The sequence below is a fragment of the Salvelinus fontinalis genome, chromosome 33 (assembly GCF_029448725.1).
Source record: "Salvelinus fontinalis isolate EN_2023a chromosome 33, ASM2944872v1, whole genome shotgun sequence".
NCBI classification, from domain to species: Eukaryota; Metazoa; Chordata; class Actinopteri; order Salmoniformes; family Salmonidae; genus Salvelinus; species Salvelinus fontinalis.
The window spans coordinates 5,441,343-5,456,342 of NC_074697.1; the positions used below are offsets into that span (position 1 = coordinate 5,441,343).

Genomic DNA, 15,000 nt, shown 5'->3' on the forward strand with positions numbered 1-15,000 from the left:
TTCTCCTTAACCATAATGTATTGTAATGGGGATGGCCTTTCTCCTTAACCACAATGTATTGTAATGGGGGAGGTCTTTCTCCTTAACCATAATGTATTGTAATGGGGGAGGCCTTTCTCCTTAACCATAATGTATTGTAATGGGGGAGGCCTTTCTCCTTAACCACAATGTATTGTAATGGGGGAGGTCTTTCTCCTTAACCATAATGTATTGTAATGGGGGAGGCCTTTCTCCTTAACCACAATGTATTGTAATGGGGGAGGTCTTTCTCCTTAACCATAATGTATTGTAATGGGGGAGGCCTTTCTCCTTAACCACAATGTATTGTAATGGGGGAGGTCTTTCTCCTTAACCATAATGTATTGTAATGGGGGAGGCCTTTCTCCTTAACCATAATGTATTGTAATGGGGGAGGCCTTTCTCCTTAACCATAATGTATTGTAATGGGGGAGGCCTTTCTTCTTAACCATAATGTATTGTAATGGTGGAGGCCTTTCTCCTTAAACATAATGTATTGTAATGGGGGAAACCTTTCTCCTTAACAATAATACTAATATAATTACGTTGAAGGATGTATCAGAGTTGAGATAAGGAGCCATGTTTTTATATACCCATACCGCCATGTGACCAAGGCCCTGGAGACTCAACACCTGATTCTACCAAACAAGGTCCTGATGATTAGCTGATCAGTACAATCAGGTGTGTTAGTGTTGGGCTTGAAAAACAGTGTCTGTTTAGCCTCTAACTGTTCAGGACTTGGGGTTTACAGCAGAAAGATGTTTCAAATCAACCCAGAAAGACCCCACCCCCCCAACTGTTTTATATTCAACAGAAAGGTAAACACTCAGACTTGGCTGGTGCAGTGATTCTCTATGGGTCACTGCTGAGTATTGCACACTGAAGGTTGTATGGTAAAATCCCTGGTGGGATATGCTTGTTACACACTGGGGGTCAGAATCAGATATTTTTCCCCGATTTGCTCCAGTAAGTACTTCATCATTCCCTGAATGTGTATGTGTATTAATCACAGGCTTGTCATCAGGGACAGAGCCAGAAACCAAGCAAAAACAGACCAGGCTGAGGTTATTCAACCAGAACTCAGTAGAACTAGTCTATAACAGACCAGGCTGATGTTATTCCACTAGAACCCAGTAGGACTAGTCTATAACAGGTCATGCTGATGTTATTCAACTAGAACCCAGTAGTACTCACCTATAACAGGCCATGATGGTGTTATTCAACTAGAACCAAGTAGGACTAGTCTATAACAGACCATGATGGTGTTATTCCACCAGAACCCAGTAGGACTAGTCTATAACAGGTCATGCTGATGTTATTCAACTAGAACCCAGTAGTACTCACCTATAACAGGCCATAATGGTGTTATTCAACTAGAACCCAGTAGGACTAGTCTATAACAGGCCATGATGGTGTTATTCAACTAGAACCCAGTAGGACTAGTCTATAACAGGTCATGATGGTGTTATTCCACCAGAACCCAGTAGGACTAGTCTATAACAGGCCATGATGGTGTTATTCAACTAGAACCCAGTAGGAATCATCTATAACAGGTCATGATGGTGTTATTCCACTAGAACCCAGTAGGACTAGTCTATAACAGGCCATGATGGTGTTATTCAACTAGAACCCAGTAGGACTAGTCTATAACAGGTCATGATGGTGTTATTCAACTAGAACCCAGTAGGACTAGTCTATAACAGGACATGATGGTGTTATTCAACTAGAAACCAGTATAACTAGTCCATAACAGGTCATGATGGTGTTATTCAACTAGAACCCAGTAGGCCTACTCTATAACAGCCCATGATGGTGTTATTCAACTAGAAACCAGTAGGACTAGTCTATAACAGGCCATGATGGTGTTATTCGACTAGAACCCAGTAGGACTAGTCAATAACAGGCCATGATGGTGTTATTCAACCAGAACCAAGTAGGACTAGTCTATAACAGGCCATGATGGTGTTATTCATCTAGAACCCAGTAGGACTAGTCTATAACAGGCCATGATGGTGTTATTCAACTAGAACCCAGTAGAACTAGTCTATAACAGGCCATAATGGTGTTATTCAACTAGAACCCAGTAGGACTAATCTATAACAGGCCATAATGGTGTTATTCCACCAGAACCCAGTAGAACTAGTCTATAACAGGCCATAATGGTGTTATTCAACTAGAACCCAGTATGACTAGTCTATAACAGGCCATGATGGTGTTATTCAACTAGAACCCAGTACAACTAGTCTATAACAGGCCATGATGGTGTTTTTCAACTAGAACCCAGTAGGACTAGTCTATAACAGGTTATGATGGTGTTATTCCACCAGAACCCAGTAGGACTAGTCTATAACAGGCCATGATGGTGTTATTCAACTAGAACCCAGTAGGACTAGTCTATAACAGGTCATGATGGTGTTATTCAACTAGAACCCAGTACGACTAGTCTATAACAGGCCATGATGGTGTTATTCAACTAGAACCCAGTAGGACTAGTCTATAACAGGTCATGATGGTGTTATTCAACTAGAACCCAGTAGGACTAGTCTATAACAGGTCATGATGGTGTTATTCAACTAGAACCCAGTAGGACAAGTCTATAACAGGCCATGATGGTGTTATTCCACCAGAACCCAGTAGGACTAGTCTATAACAGGTCATGATGGTGTTATTCCACCAGAACCCAGTAGGACCAGTCTATAACAGGTCATGATGGTGTTATTCCACCAGAACCCAGTAGGACTAGTCTATAACAGGCCATGATGGTGTTATTCCACTAGAACCCAGTAGGACTAGTCTATAACAGGTCATGATGGTGTTATTCAACTAGAACCCAGTAGGACTAGTCTATAACAGGCCATGATGGTGTTATTTAACTAGAACCCAGTAAGACTAGTCTATAACAGGTCATGATGGTGTTATTCCACCAGAACCCAGTAGGACTAGTCTATAACAGGTTATGATGGTGTTATTCCACCAGAACCCAGTAGGACTAGTCTATAACAGGTCATGATGGTGTTATTCCACCAGAACCCAGTAGGACCAGTCTATAACAGGTCATGATGGTGTTATTCCACCAGAACCCAGTAGGACTCATCTATAACAGCCCATGATGGTGTTATTCAACTAGAACCCAGTAGGACTAGTCTATAACAGGCCATGATGGTGTTATTCAACTAGAACTCAGTAGAACTAGTCTATAACAGGCCATGATGATGTTATTCAACTAGAACCCAGTAGGACTAGTCTATAACAGGCCATGATGGTGTTGTTCCACCAGAACCCAGTAGAACTAGTCTATAACAGACCATGCTGATGTTATTCAACTAGAACCCAGTAGGCCTACTCTATAACAGGTCATGATGATGTTATTTAACTAGAACGCATTAGGACTAATCTATAACAGGCCATAATGGTGTTATTCCACCAGAACCCAGTAGGACTAGTCTATAACAGGCCATGATGGTGTTATTCAACTAGAACCCAGTAGGACTAGTCAATAACCGGTCATGATGGTGTTATTCAACTAGAACCCAGTATAACTAGTCTATAACAGGCCATGATGGTGTTATTCAACTAGAACCCAGTAGGACTAGTCTATAACAGGCCATGATGGTGTTATTCAACTAGAACCCAGTATAACTAGTCTATAACAGGCCATAATGGTGTTATTCCACCAGAACCCAGTAGGACTAGTCTATGACAGGCCATGATGGTGTTATTCAACTAGAACCCAGTAGGACTAGTCAATAACCGGTCATGATGGTGTTATTCAACTAGAACCCAGTATAACTCGTCTATAACAGGCCATGATGGTGTTATTCCACCAGAACCCAGTAGGACTAGTCTATAACAGGCCATGATGATGTTATTCAACTAGAACCCAGTAGGACTAATCTATAACAGGCCATAATGGTGTTATTCCACCAGAACCCAGTAGGACTAGTCTATAACAGGCCATGATGGTGTTATTCAACTAGAACCCAGTAGGACTAGTCTATAACAGGTCATGATGGTGTTATTCAACTAGAACTCAGTAGGACTAGTCTATAACAGGCCATGATGGTGTTATTCAACTAGAACCCAGTAGGACTAGTCTATAACAGACCATGCTGATGTTATTCAACTAGAACCCAGTAGGCCTACTCTATAACAGGTCATGATGATGTTATTCAACTAGAACCCAGTAGGACTAGTCTATAACAGGCCATAATGGTGTTATTCCACCAGAACCTAGTAGGACTAGTCTATAACAGGCCATGATGGTGTTATTCAACTAGAACCCAGTAGGACTAGTCAATAACCGGTCATGATGGTGTTATTCAACTAGAACCCAGTATAACTAGTCTATAACAGGCCATGATGGTGTTATTCAACTAGAACCCAGTAGGACTAGTCTATAACAGGCCATGATGGTGTTATTCAACTAGAACCCAGTATAACTAGTCTATAACAGGCCATAATGGTGTTATTCCACCAGAACCCAGTAGGACTAGTCTATGACAGGCCATGATGGTATTATTCAACTAGAACCCAGTAGGACTAGTCAATAACCGGTCATGATGGTGTTATTCAACTAGAACCCAGTATAACTAGTCTATAACAGGCCATGATGGTGTTATTCCACCAGAACCCAGTAGGACTAGTCTATAACAGGCCATGATGGTGTTATTCAACTAGAACCCAGTAGGACTAGTCTATAACAGGCCATGATGGTGTTATTCAACTAGAACCCAGTAGGACTAGTCTATAACAGGTCATGATGGTGTTATTCAACTAGAACTCAGTAGGACTAGTCTATAACAGGCCATGATGGTGTTATTCAACTAGAACCCAGTAGGACTAGTCTATAACAGACCATGCTGATGTTATTCAACTAGAACCCAGTAGGACTAGTCTATAACAGGCCATGATGGTGTTATTCAACTAGAACCCAGTAGGACTAGTCAATAACAGGCCATCATGGTGTTATTCAACTAGAACCCAGTATAACTAGTCTATAACAGGCCATGATGGTGTTATTCAACTAGAACTCAGTAGGACTAGTCTATAACAGGCCATGATGGTGTTATTCAACTAGAACCCAGTATAACTAGTCTATAACAGGCCATAATGGTGTTATTCCACCAGAACCCAGTAGGACTAGCCTATAACAGGCCATGATGGTGTTATTCAACAAGAACCCAGTAGGACTAGTCAATAACCGGTCATGATGGTGTTATTCAACTAGAACCCAGTATAACTAGTCTATAACAGGCCATGATGGTGTTATTCCACCAGAACCCAGTAGGACTAGTCTATAACAGGCCATGATGGTGTTATTCAACTAGAACCCAGTAGGACTAGTCTATAACAGGCCATGATGGTGTTATTCAACTAGAACCCAGTAGGACTAGTCTATAACAGGTCATGATGGTGTTATTCAACTAGAACTCTGTAGGACTAGTCTATAACAGGCCATGATGGTGTTATTCAACTAGAACCAAGTAGGACTCGTCTGTAACAGACCATGCTGATGTTATTCAACTAGAACCCAGTGGGACTAGTCTATAACAGGCCATGATGGTGTTATTCAACTAGAACCCAGTATAACTAGTCTATAACAGGTCATGATGGTGTTATTCAACTAGAACACAGTAGGACTAGTCTATAACAGGCCATGATGGTGTTATTCAACTAGAACCCAGTATAACTAGTCTATAACAGGCCATAATGGTGTTATTCCACCAGAACCCAGTAGGACTAGTCTATGACAGGCCATGATGGTGTTATTCAACTAGAACCCAGTAGGACTAGTCAATAACCGGTCATGATGGTGTTATTCAACTAGAACCCAGTATAACTAGTCTATAACAGGCCATGATGGTGTTATTCCACCAGAACCCAGTAGGACTAGTCTATAACAGGCCATGATGGTGTTATTCAACTAGAACCCAGTAGGACTAGTCTATAACAGGCCATGATGGTGTTATTCAACTAGAACCCAGTAGGACTAGTCTATAACAGGTCATGATGGTGTTATTCAACTAGAACTCAGTAGGACTAGTCTATAACAGGCCATGATGGTGTTATTCAACTAGAACCCAGTAGGACTAGTCTATAACAGACCATGCTGATGTTATTCAACTAGAACCCAGTAGGACTAGTCTATAACAGGCCATGATGGTGTTATTCAACTAGAACCCAGTAGGACTAGTCAATAACAGGCCATCATGGTGTTATTCAACTAGAACCCAGTATAACTAGTCTATAACAGGCCATGATGGTGTTATTCAACTAGAACTCAGTAGGACTAGTCTATAACAGGCCATGATGGTGTTATTCAACTAGAACCCAGTATAACTAGTCTATAACAGGCCATAATGGTGTTATTCCACCAGAACCCAGTAGGACTAGCCTATAACAGGCCATGATGGTGTTATTCAACAAGAACCCAGTAGGACTAGTCAATAACCGGTCATGATGGTGTTATTCAACTAGAACCCAGTATAACTAGTCTATAACAGGCCATGATGGTGTTATTCCACCAGAACCCAGTAGGACTAGTCTATAACAGGCCATGATGGTGTTATTCAACTAGAACCCAGTAGGACTAGTCTATAACAGGCCATGATGGTGTTATTCAACTAGAACCCAGTAGGACTAGTCTATAACAGGTCATGATGGTGTTATTCAACTAGAACGCTGTAGGACTAGTCTATAACAGGCCATGATGGTGTTATTCAACTAGAACCAAGTAGGACTCGTCTGTAACAGACCATGCTGATGTTATTCAACTAGAACCCAGTGGGACTAGTCTATAACAGGCCATGATGGTGTTATTCAACTAGAACCCAGTATAACTAGTCTATAACAGGTCATGATGGTGTTATTCAACTAGAACACAGTAGGACTAGTCTATAACAGGCCATGATGGTGTTATTCAACTAGAACCCAGTAGAACTAGTCTATAACAGGCCATGATGGTGTTATTCAACTAGAACCCAGTAGGACTAGTCTATAACAGGCCATGATGGTGTTATTCAACTAGAACCCAGTATAACTAGTCTATAACAGGCCATAATGGTGTTATTCCACCAGAACCCAGTAGGACTATTCTATGACAGGCCATGATGGTGTTATTCAACTAGAACCCAGTAGGACTAGTCAATAACCGGTCATGATGGTGTTATTCAACTAGAACCCAGTAGGACTAGTCTATAACAGGCCATGATGGTGTTATTCAACTAGAACCCAGTAGGAATAGTCTATAACAGGCCATGATGGTGTTATTCAACTAGAACCCAGTAGGACTAGTCTATAACAGGTCATGATGGTGTTATTCAACTAGAACTCAGTAGGACTAGTCTATAACAGGCCATGATGGTGTTATTCAACTAGAACCCAGTAGGACTAGTCTATAACAGACCATGCTGATGTTATTCAACTAGAACCCAGTAGGACTAGTCTATAACAGGCCATGATGGTGTTATTCAACTAGAACCCAGTAGGACTAGTCAATAACAGGCCATCATGGTGTTATTCAACTAGAACCCAGTATAACTAGTCTATAACAGGCCATGATGGTGTTATTCAACTAGAACTCAGTAGGACTAGTCTATAACAGGCCATGATGGTGTTATTCAACTAGAACCCAGTATAACTAGTCTATAACAGGCCATAATGGTGTTATTCCACCAGAACCCAGTAGGACTAGCCTATAACAGGCCATGATGGTGTTATTCAACAAGAACCCAGTAGGACTAGTCAATAACCGGTCATGATGGTGTTATTCAACTAGAACCCAGTATAACTAGTCTATAACAGGCCATGATGGTGTTATTCCACCAGAACCCAGTAGGACTAGTCTATAACAGGCCATGATGGTGTTATTCAACTAGAACCCAGTAGGACTAGTCTATAACAGGCCATGATGGTGTTGTTCAACTAGAACCCAGTAGGACTAGTCTATAACAGGTCATGATGGTGTTATTCAACTAGAACTCTGTAGGACTAGTCTATAACAGGCCATGATGGTGTTATTCAACTAGAACCAAGTAGGACTCGTCTGTAACAGACCATGCTGATGTTATTCAACTAGAACCCAGTGGGACTAGTCTATAACAGGCCATGATGGTGTTATTCAACTAGAACCCAGTATAACTAGTCTATAACAGGTCATGATGGTGTTATTCAACTAGAACACAGTAGGACTAGTCTATAACAGGCCATGATGGTGTTATTCAACTAGAACCCAGTAGAACTAGTCTATAACAGGCCATGATGGTGTTATTCAACTAGAACCCAGTAGAACTAGTCTATAACAGACCATGATGGTGTTATTCAACCAGAACCCAGTAGGACTAGTCTATAACAGGCCATGATGGTGTTATTCAACTAGAACCCAGTAGGACTAGTCAATAACAGGCCATGATGGTGTTATTCAACTATAACCCAGTAGAACTAGTCTATAACAGGCCATGATGGTGTTATTCAACTAGAACCCAGTAGAACTAGTCTATAACAGACCATGATGGTGTTATTCAACCAGAACCCAGTAGGACTAGTCTATAACAGGCCATGATGGTGCTATTCAACTAGAACCCAGTAGGAATAGTCTATAACAGGCCATGATGGTGTTATTCAACTAGAACCCAGTAGGACTAGTCAATAACAGGTCATGATGGTGTTATTCAACTAGAACCCAGTAGAACTAGTCTATAACAGGCCATGATGGTGTTATTCAACTAGAACCCAGTAGGACTAGTCTATAACAGGTCATGATGGCGTTATTCAACTAGAACCCAGTAGGACTAGTCAATAACAGGCCATGATGGTGTTATTCAACTAGAACCCAGTAGGACTAGTCTATAACAGGCCATGATGGTGTTATTCAACTAGAACCCAGTAGGACTAGTCTATAACAGGTCATGATGGTGTTATTCAACTAGAACCCAGTAGGACTAGTCTATAACAGACCATGATGGTGTTATTCAACTAGAACCCAGTAGAACTAGTCAATAACAGGTCATGATGGTGTTATTCAACTAGAACCCAGTAGGACTAGTCTATAACAGGCCATGATGGTGTTATTCAACTAGAACCCAGTAGGACTAGTCAATAACAGGCCATCATGGTGTTATTCAACTAGAACCCAGTATAACTAGTCTATAACAGGCCATGATGGTGTTATTCAACTAGAACTCAGTAGGACTAGTCTATAACAGGCCATGATGGTGTTATTCAACTAGAACCCAGTATAACTAGTCTATAACAGGCCATAATGGTGTTATTCCACCAGAACCCAGTAGGACTAGCCTATAACAGGCCATGATGGTGTTATTCAACAAGAACCCAGTAGGACTAGTCAATAACCGGTCATGATGGTGTTATTCAACTAGAACCCAGTATAACTAGTCTATAACAGGCCATGATGGTGTTATTCCACCAGAACCCAGTAGGACTAGTCTATAACAGGCCATGATGGTGTTATTCAACTAGAACCCAGTAGGACTAGTCTATAACAGGCCATGATGGTGTTATTCAACTAGAACCCAGTAGGACTAGTCTATAACAGGTCATGATGGTGTTATTCAACTAGAACTCTGTAGGACTAGTCTATAACAGGCCATGATGGTGTTATTCAACTAGAACCAAGTAGGACTCGTCTGTAACAGACCATGCTGATGTTATTCAACTAGAACCCAGTGGGACTAGTCTATAACAGGCCATGATGGTGTTATTCAACTAGAACCCAGTATAACTAGTCTATAACAGGTCATGATGGTGTTATTCAACTAGAACACAGTAGGACTAGTCTATAACAGGCCATGATGGTGTTATTCAACTAGAACCCAGTAGAACTAGTCTATAACAGGCCATGATGGTGTTATTCAACTAGAACCCAGTAGGACTAGTCTATAACAGGCCATAATGGTGTTATTCCACCAGAACCCAGTAGGACTAGTCTATGACAGGCCATGATGGTGTTATTCAACTAGAACCCAGTAGGACTAGTCAATAACCGGTCATGATGGTGTTATTCAACTAGAACCCAGTATAACTAGTCTATAACAGGCCATGATGGTGTTATTCCACCAGAACCCAGTAGGACTAGTCTATAACAGGCCATGATGGTGTTATTCAACTAGAACCCAGTAGGACTAGTCTATAACAGGCCATGATGGTGTTATTCAACTAGAACCCAGTAGGACTAGTCTATAACAGACCATGATGGTGTTATTCAACTAGAACCCAGTAGGAATAGTCTATAACAGGTTCAGAATGTATTGTTTAGTAAATACTACATTACTATCACATTACTACACACTATTCAGAACGTATTGTTTAGTACATTTAACATTTACATTTAAGTTATTTAGCAGACGCTCTTATCCAGAGCGACTTACAAATTGGAAAGTTCATACATATTCATCCTGGTCCCCCCGTGGGAATTGAACCCTGGTCCCCCCGTGGGAATTGAACCCACAACCCTGGCGTTGCAAGCGCCATGCTCTACCAACTGAGCCACACGGGAACTAGTAAATACGAAGCAATAAATATCAACGTACTGATCATAATGAGAACATGTCATCTAATGTGTAACTGCAGTGATTCCAGCCATTCTGTCATTTTGGTCTAGCGCACCCCTCCGGCTTTTCATCTAGTAGAAATACTATTACTGTTGACGAAGAGACTCGTCTCTGGAGACCCAGCTTGGTTTTCACAGCTGTTGTCAAATAAATGACTCTCTTCCTGAAAGCATAGCAGTGAATTCTACTAGATGAAAAGCCAAACTAGGTATGACATCCTGACATTTAAAACCATTTTCAAAATGTCACATATTATAAAAAATGTATATTTCCGGCACTGTCGGAGCTAGAAGCACAAGCATTTCGCTACACCCGCAATAACATCTGCTAATCACATGTATGTGACCAATAACATTTGATTGGATTTTTAACCAAAATGCCTACTAAGTACGGGTATTCGGACAGAGCCAGTGAATCATTCTGATGCCCAGTCTACCAAGTGAATCGTTCTGATGCCCAGTCTAACCAGTGAGTCCCCGTGATGCCCAGTCTTCCCAGTGAATCGTTCTGATGCCCAGTCTAACCAGTGAATCGTTCTGAAGCCCAGTCTACCCAGTGAATCGTTCTGATGCCCAGTCTAACCAGTGAATCCCCCTGATGCCCAGTCTACCCAGTGAATCCCCCTGATGCCCAGTCTACCCAGTGAATCCCCCTGATGCCAAGTCTAACCAGTGAATCCCCCTGATGCCCAGTCTACCCAGTGAATCGTTCTGATGCCCAGTCTACCCAGTGAATCGTTCTGATGCCCAGTCTACCCAGTGAATCGTTCTGATGCCCAGTCTACCCAGTGAATCCCCCTGATGCCCAGTCTAACCAGTGAGTCCCCCCTGATGCACAGTCTAACCAGTGAATCGTTCTGATGCCCAGTCTACCCAGTGAGTCCCCGTGATGCCCAGTCTAACCAGTGAATCCCCCTGATGCCCAGTCTAACCAGTGAATCCCTCTGATGCCCAGTCTAACCAGTGAATCGTTCTGATGCCCAGTCTACCCAGTGAATCCCCCTGATGCCCAGTCTAACCAGTGAATCCCCCTGATGCCCAGTCTAACCAGTGAGTCCCCGTGATGCCCAGTCTTCCCAGTGAATCGTTCTGATGCCCAGTCTAACCAGTGAATCGTTCTGATGCCCAGTCTAACCAGTGAATCGTTCTGATGCCCAGTCTAACCAGTGAATCGTTCTGATGCCCAGTCTAACCAGTGAATCGTTCTGATGCCCAGTCTAACCAGTGAGTCCCCCCTGATGCCCAGTCTACCCAGTGAATCGTTCTGATGCCCAGTCTACCCAGTGAATCCCCCTGATGCCCAGTCTAACCAGTGAGTCCCCCCTGATGCACAGTCTAACCAGTGAATTGTTCTGATGCCCAGTCTACCCAGTGAGTCCCCGTGATGCCCAGTCTAACCAGTGAATCCCCCTGATGCCCAGTCTAACCAGTGAATCCCTCTGATGCCCAGTCTAACCAGTGAATCGTTCTGATGCCCAGTCTACCCAGTGAATCCCCCTGATGCAGGTGAATGCACCAATTTGTAAGTCGCTCTGGATAAGAGCGTCTGCTAAATGACTTAAATGTAAATGTAAATGTGATGCCCAGTCTAACCAGTGAATCCCCCTGATGCCCAGTCTAACCAGTGAGTCCCCGTGATGCCCAGTCTTCCCAGTGAATCGTTCTGATGCCCAGTCTAACCAGTGAATCGTTCTGATGCCCAATCTAACCAGTGAATCGTTCTGATTCCCAGTCTAACCAGTGAATCGTTCTGATGCCCAGTCTAACCAGTGAATCGTTCTGATGCCCAGTCTAACCAGTGAGTCCCCCCTGATGCCCAGTCTACCCAGTGAATCGTTCTGATGCCCAGTCTACCCAGTGAATCCCCCTGATGCCCAGTCTAACCAGTGAGTCCCCGTGATGCCCAGTCTTCCCAGTGAATCGTTCTGATGCCCAGTCTAACCAGTGAATCGTTCTGATGCCCAGTCTAACCAGTGAATCGTTCTGATGCCCAGTCTAACCAGTGAATCGTTCTGATGCCCAGTCTAACCAGTGAATCGTTCTGATGCCCAGTCTAACCAGTGAGTCCCCCCTGATGCCCAGTCTACCCAGTGAATCGTTCTGATGCCCAGTCTAACCAGTGAATCGTTCTGATGCCCAGTCTAACCAGTGAATCCCCCTGATGCCCAGTCTACCCAGTGAATCGTTCTGATGCCCAGTCTAACCAGTGAATCGTTCTGATGCCCAGTCTACCCAGTGAATCGTTCTGATGCCCAGTCTAACCAGTGAATCCCCCCGATGCCCAGTCTAACCAGTGAATCCCTCTGATGCCCAGTCTACCCAGTGAATCGTTCTGATGCCCAGTCTACCCAGTGAATCGTTCTGATGCCCAGTCTAACCAGTGAATCGTTCTGATGCCCAGTCTACCCAGTGAATCGTTCTGATGCCCAGTCTACCCAGTGAATCGTTCTGATGACCAGTCTAACCAGTGAATCGTTCTGATGACCAGTCTAACCAGTGAGTCCCCCTGATGCCCAGGACAGCTCCAGAACATCTGGGCCCCTCATGTTCCACACTGCTTCAGAAAAATGCTTTATCCTCCAGAGAGATACATTTATCTCATTGTACCCAACCATGAAGAGTCCTATTCAAAGACATGTCTGCTTTTCAGAAATGAGCAGAGCTGCTTTGAGGAGGGTAGTAGCTAGCTTTATAATGACTCCAGTGGATTGAATGACAGAATGCCTGACTGATGTGCATCATAATGGTGATAAATCAGTGAGATGACTAGATCACGAACAAAGAGCCATAGCACACCACATCTCTACCCCCACATCCCAGATGTCTACAGTGGTTTCTTCTCCCTACCCCCACATCTCAGTTGTCTACAGTGGTTTCTTCTCTCTACCCCCACATCTCAGTTGTCTACAGTGGTTTCTTCTCCCTACCCCCACATCTCAGATGTCTACAGTGGTTTCTTCTCCCTACCCCCACATCTCAGTTGTCTACAGTGGTTTCTTCTCCCTACCCCCACATCTCAGTTGTCTACAGTGGTTTCTTCTCCCTACCCCCACATCTCAGTTGTCTACAGTGGTTTCTTCTCCCTACCCCCACATCTCAGATGTCTACAGTGGTTTCTTCTCCCTACCCCCACATCTCAGTTGTCTACAGTGGTTTCTTCTCCCTACCCCAACATCTCAGATGTCTGCAGTGGTTTCTTCTCCCTACATCTCAGCTGTCTACAGTGGTTTCTTCTCTCTACCCCCACATCTCAGATGTCTACAGTGGTTTCTTCTCCCTACCCCCACATCTCAGCTGTCTACAGTGGTTTCTTCTCCCTACCCCCACATCTCAGATGTCTACAGAGGTTTCTTCTCCCTACCCCCACATCTCAGATGTCTACAGTGGTTTCTTCTCTCTACCCCCACATCTCAGATGTCTACAGTGGTTTCTTCTCCCTACCCCCACATCTCAGCTGTCTACAGTGGTTTCTTCTCCCTACCCCCACATCTCAGATGTCTACAGAGGTTTCTTCTCCCTACCCCCACATCTCAGATGTCTACAGTGGTTTCTTCTCTCTACCCCCACATCTCAGATGTCTACAGTGGTTTCTTCTCCCTACCCCACATCTCAGATGTCTACAGTGGTTTCTTCTCCCTACCCCCACATCTCAGATGTCTACAGTGGTTTCTTCTCCCTACCCCCACATCTCAGATGTCTACAGTGGTTTCTTCTCCCTACCCCACATCTCAGATGTCTACAGTGGTTTCTTCTCCCTACCCCCACATCTCAGATGTCTACAGTGGTTTCTTCTCCCTACCCCCACATCTCAGATGTCTACAGTGGTTTCTTCTCCCTACCCCCACATCTCAGATGTCTGCAGTGGTTTCTTCTCCCTACCTCCTGACATCTCCTTCATCTTCACTGATTATCTTTGATGTATTTGATAGTTCAGGTGGAGTGGAGGACCGACAACCACATTAAACTACTGAGATGAGTAAGTCTCTCCTTACAAGCTCTGTCTCTTTCTTGACCACTTCCTCTCTATTTGCAGAGGTTGATGGGGTCCTGACTCTGTGTCATTACACAAACTCTGTATTGACTAGATGATAGGCAACGCATTATTCACTAGGGGCGGAAGGTAGACCTAGTGGTTAGAGCGTTGGGACAGTAACTGAAATGTTGCTATATCGAATCCCCGAGCATGACAAGGTAAAAATATGTTGTACTGCCCCTGTTCCTAGGCCGTCATTGTAAATAAGAATTTGTTCTTAACTGACTTGCCTTGTTAAATAAAAAACTAAACATTTGAATAAAGTTCTCCGTTCTTTCAAAGCTAGGAAGCCTAAAACAGAACACATATGAGGCAAAGAATGTTGTTAGACAGGGAGAATCAGGTGTGTTGTGTTAGACAGGGAGGATCAGGTGTGTTGTGT

The 15,000-nt window shown here is 43.4% G+C and overlaps 1 protein-coding gene across 1 annotated transcript in view; it reads right to left on the bottom strand.

The window, feature by feature from the left end:
- Positions 1-15,000, bottom strand: part of LOC129831691 (ventricular zone-expressed PH domain-containing protein-like) — a 218,039-nt gene that overhangs the window by 30,417 nt on the left and 172,622 nt on the right. The gene's annotated exons all lie outside the window — the stretch shown is intronic.